Here is a 5,329-nt window from a genome sequence, read left to right as displayed (position 1 = left end):
ATGGTTCTTGTGTTCTCAATTTCATTTCATTCTGCTCCAATGTTGTTTGTTTCTTTTCTTCTGCTGAGTTTGAATTGGATTGTTATTCTTTTTCTGGTTGCTCAAGATGGCCCATTATATTGTTGACTTGCTCTCTTTCTCTCTTTCTGTTTTCCTGATGAGGGCATCTACTGCTATAAATTTTCATCTTAGGAATGCCTTTGTAGTCACACAGGTTTTGATAGCTTGTGGCTTCTTTATCATTTTCTTGAAGAAATTTAATGATTACCATCTCAGTATTTTCCTTAATTCATCTGTTGTTCAGGTAAGATTGCTTAGTTTTCATGACTTTATTTGGGTATGAAGACTTTTGTTGTTGAGTTCAATTTTTATTCCATGATGGTCTGAGAAGATACACAAAATAATTTCTATTTTTTAGAATTTGTTAAGATTATATTTGTGTCCTAAAATATGATCAGTTTTGGAGGATGTCCCATGGGCTGATAAGAATGTGTATTCAGTTTCTTATAATGAAATGTCTATTGAGTCTATTTGTTCTATGATTGTGTTTAAGTTCATTATTTCCTTTTTTAGTTTCTACTTGGAGGATCTGTCATGTCCAACTATTATAGTGCAGGAAGGTATCATTTAAGGTTATTTTATGTATTGAGCAATGTTTAGGTTGAGTGTGTAAATGTTAAATATTGAAATATTTTCATGTCATGTGCTTCCCTTGACCATTATGTAGTGCCCATTCTTGTCTTTCCTTATTTTTATTGGTTTAAATACAGTTGTATCTGCAAATATTTTTGCAACCCTGGTTTTTTCTGATTTCTATATTCTTAGATTATTGTTTTACATCCCTTCACCCTGAGCCTCATTTTATCCTTTGAGATTAGGTGTGTTTCATGGAGACAGAAGATATTTGCCTTGAGCTTTTGTATCCAGTCAACCAACATGTGTCTCTTTAGTGAGGAATTCCAGCCATTCACATTTATTGAGAGAATCAATAGGTATGGTGTAGTTTGGGTCATCTCACTTTTTAATGGTCCAGACATTATTTTTATCTTTTGGTGGTGGACCACTGTTCTGGTCAGTATGAAGAATGGGTCTGAGTACTTTCTGTAAGATGGTCTAATTATTGGAAATTTCCTCACCATTTGCATGTCAGTAAAATATTTGATTTCTCCATTACAAATGAAACTCAGTTTAGCAGAATACTTGGGCCGATAATTCTCTTAAGAAGATTAAAGGCTGATGACCATCCTCTTCTGGGTTGAATAGTTTCAGCTCAAAAATATCTTCCTGATATTTTTCCATTTGTAGGTAAGGCCTTTCTTACACCTAGATGCTTGCAGGATTTTCCCTTTCATATCGACTTCAGCAAATTAATTACAATGTGTCTAATAGATGCTTTGTTTGGATTGTCATGCTGGGGTTATAAAACTGTTCTGAATTCTCACAATGCTTGGGAAATTCTCCACCATGATGTCTTGAAGTACAACATCAGTGCTTTTAAGACCAACCTCTTCTCCTTCAGGAATCCTTATAATTTGGATCTTTTGGAAAAATCTAATAACTCAGGGAATATTTTGTTCTTGTTTTCTTTTTTTTCTGCCTCTTTCAATGATTGGGATAATTCAAAAGTCTTGTTTTTAATTTCTTAAATTCTTTCTTATCCATGTTTTGCTTCATTACTGAGGTTCTCTACTGTGTTTTGAAGCTCCTCAAATACCCATTTCAATGCCTTAAGGTCTGCTTTATCTTTTCTCATTCTATCTGTTTCCTTGGTGAGTGTGTCTTTAAATATAGTATTTTTTTTTTTTTTTTTATGAGACAGAGTCTCACTATGTTGCCCTCAGTAGAGTGTCACAGCTCACAGCAACCTCAAACTCTTGGGCTTAAGTGATTCTCTTGTCTCAGCCTCTCAAGTAGCTGGGACTACAGGCCACCCACCACAACACCCACCTATTTTTTGGCTGTAGTTCTCATTGTTGTTTGGCAGACCCTGGCTGGGTTCTAACCCACCAGCTTTGGTGTGTGTGGCCGGAGCCCTAGCCACTGAACTACAGACGCTGAGCTGTAAATTTAGTAATTTTTTGAGATAGCTACTGGAGAACTTTTTTTTTTTCTATTTCCAATTTCACCTTAATTCCATTCATCTGATTTGTCATACTTATTCTGAATTCTAATTCTATTTCTGACATTTTGGAAATTTGTCTGGATGGTATTTTCTGCTGTATTGCCCTTGTGATCTCTTGGGGCAGTTTATTTGCTCTGATTTTTCATGTTGTCAGAATTCTCAGCTGGTTCCTCCCCATGAGTATTTTTAGTTTTTTAAAAAAATATTAATTATATTTTTTTCAGTCGAAATGTTAGGGTTTTCCTGAATAGTTATTGAGAGATAATCTAATTGAGAAGCCTTGGGAGCATCATACAGACCTATTTGCCAACTTAAACTGGTAGGGTGAGACCAGATCTGGAGGCCCCAGGAAATGTAGCTGACCATCCCTTCACTAATGAGCTGGAGCTTGTGCTTTGGCCCTTCCCCCACAGCCTTGCAAAGCTTCCTTTCATGGCTGCAAGAGTCTCTGAGAACCAGCCTTACTTAGATAGTGCAACCTGATTTTATACTGGTATCAATCTGTCTTCTACCTAGTTTACCAGAGCCACATTATTTTGTTGGAGTTTCAGCTGTACAGAGACATAAACAGCTGTGACCTTGGCCCCACCAGGGACAGCTGGAGGAAGAGAATTCACAGAAACCTTAGCAGCAAATTTGCAGCCCCAGCCAGTGGCAGCTAGACAATAAGAATCTGTGGACAGTACTGTCTAAGAGTCTCACTTGAACTCACACCAGCAGCATAAGTAACCCCTGTACAAACAAGTTCAAAGAAGTCATGGTCCTTCCCCTCTTTAGTCCTGGCTATGGACTGGATAAAATGAAGCTGTCACCAATAGCTGAAAAGGGGCCTAGTTCCTGGACTTTCCCAGTACAGTTGACGGAGGGTAGGCCTGTCTCTCTCCAAGTTGCTAGGAGGGAATCCAGGGGTCACTGGAGGTCACTGAGCACAGACACCAGGCAGGCGTTCTGTGGCAGAGGAAAGGTCCTCTAGCTGGAATGAGAGCCAGGAGAGACCACAGCTCCCCACACTAAAGTTAGAACTGAGGCATTACTGTGTCTTCTCTCAACAGGGAGTGAATGGGTTCCGTGGCCTACACTATGCAAAGTTCTCTCAGAGAATTTGCTGAACACACCAGCCTTTGCAGGGAGCAGTGGGTCAGGCCACCAGAGAGGGGGAAGTGTGGGCTGAGGCTGCAGGTTCACTGCTAATTTGAATTTGTTTGCACAAGGCAAGGTTGGTACCATGAGGGGCAGGAACTGTGGGTCTATCCTGAGTCTATGGGCTCAGGACTGTGGAAAGAAAATTTGTTCACACTTGTGCCAGGCAGTGTGGGGACTCAGAGGTAGAAATTCCCAGGTGGAGGAGACCAGGAACCTCTTCGCTTTCTCCTGTGTGGTTAGATGAGAAGTCCTTTCCCCTCCCCCTCAATGTGGAAAGGCTTCATGGGCCTCCTGGTTAGTTGAGGGGTCTCCTGTCCCCTCTGGTACCAGGTGCTGTTAGTATAGTTTCCCTATAACTGATCTCTGTTATCTTTCTTCCTTTTTCTCTCCCTCACAACTTGTCTCAGGGGGGATGATGTGCACCTAGATTTCTTCCCTTTATGCTTAACTCCCCAATTTTAACTTCTCTGAGTTCACTTCTGTCCAACTTTTTTCCTGCTGGATAGGAGCTTCTGTTGAAAACTGCCTCTAGTCGGCCATCTTGCACCTCCCCCTCTGAAATTACGTTTTACTGGAAGGATACCATGAGCCCAAGAATGCAGAAACTCTCTGGAAACTTAAGGAAAAGACAAAAAATGGATTCTTCTTAGAGTCTCTAGAAGGATCACAACCTGCTGAGATGTTACCATTAGCCAGTAAAACATCAACTTTTAGAAAATTTTTAATATGGAATGCTTCACAAACTTGTGTCATCCCTAAGCAAGGGCACGGCTAATCTTTTCTGTACCATTTCAATTTTAGTATTTATATGTCAAAGTGAGCACTCTAAGACACATTTCTGATCTCTAGAAATGAAAGATAATAAATTCGTTTTGTTGAAATCACTGTTGGTGGTGATTACAGCAGCAATAGGAAATTAATATGCCTAGATACCAGAGATGATTTGCTTTTCCCACTTATTTTTCCAAATTTAAGATCATTATTCATTTTTAAAAAATTATAGTTATATGCCATCTATTAAAAAAAAGAAAATGCAAATGAACCGTATTACAGTACCCTCACAGATGATATCTAGTGTTAGATTCTCACGTTCTCAGACAATTATACATGGGAAAGAATATTGACTGGCTCTACTTTCTTCTTAACAACATTATCCCTTTGTTTCCTTAACTTTTATAATTTTGTATTTTCAGTTAATTATAGAAATTCATAAAAATAAAAATAACTCAGGCAAATAACTAGTAATAATTAATTTTTTATTTTATATCTTTTATGTTGTTTATTTCCATTTATATCATCATTGACTTTGAGCCCTCATCATTGTGCAGGGAAAAGAACCTCAGATGAGAATTATAAAGCATGGGTTTTACATCTTTCTTCATCCCCAGTGGCTCTATAAAAGTTAACATACCATGTCCTTGAAAACAAAAAAACAAAAAAAAACCCCAAACTTTTCTCTATTTGATGTAATTTTATATTCACATTTACATTCATCAGCCAATGATATCTTATCAGGAAATTGATATTGGTTCAGCCCTTACCTGTTTTACATATGCCCATTTGTGCGTGTATGTACTTAATTCTATGTAATTTTAACATATTTTTAGATTTGAGTGACCACCACCACAGTCAAGATGAGGAAAATTTCCATTACAACTTTTTTCAGGCTACCCTATTACAGACATTGTCACCTCTACTCCATTCTCCAACCCCATAATCTCCTGGCAATCACTTTGTCTTCTCTATGTCTGTACTTTTTCATTTGAAAAATGTTATTAAATAGAATCATACATACTATAACCTTTAAAGATAGTCCTTTTTGCTCAGCATAATGCTGAATTTTTATTCTGCCAATTGTCTGACTTCACTTATTCTTTCTAGAAATTACTTTGGCGATACCTTGGAGTTTTCTACAAAGGTTATCTACACACAAAAATTCTTTATTTTTTTGTTACAATTTATATGCATTTTATTTATTTTTCTTAAATCATTGCATTGTCTAGAACTCCCAGTGTTATGAAAGATAAGAGGAGTGAGAGTAAGTAGACATTCTTGTCTTATTCC

At 37.6% G+C, this 5,329-nt stretch overlaps 1 non-coding gene across 1 annotated transcript; it reads right to left on the bottom strand.

Moving 5' to 3' along the window:
• Positions 1–3,985: 3,985 nt before the first annotated feature.
• On the bottom strand, positions 3,986–4,091 carry LOC128568247 (U6 spliceosomal RNA). Its single transcript, XR_008375067.1, has one exon. It is a non-coding gene; the product is annotated as a U6 spliceosomal RNA (small nuclear RNA).
• Between the last annotated feature and the right edge of the window lie 1,238 nt (positions 4,092–5,329).

The sequence above is a fragment of the Nycticebus coucang genome, chromosome 16 (genome assembly GCF_027406575.1).
Source record: "Nycticebus coucang isolate mNycCou1 chromosome 16, mNycCou1.pri, whole genome shotgun sequence".
Taxonomy (NCBI): Eukaryota; Metazoa; Chordata; class Mammalia; order Primates; family Lorisidae; genus Nycticebus; species Nycticebus coucang.
The sequence above is the reverse complement of the archived record's forward strand: the minus strand, read 5'-3'. Positions and strand labels throughout refer to the sequence as shown.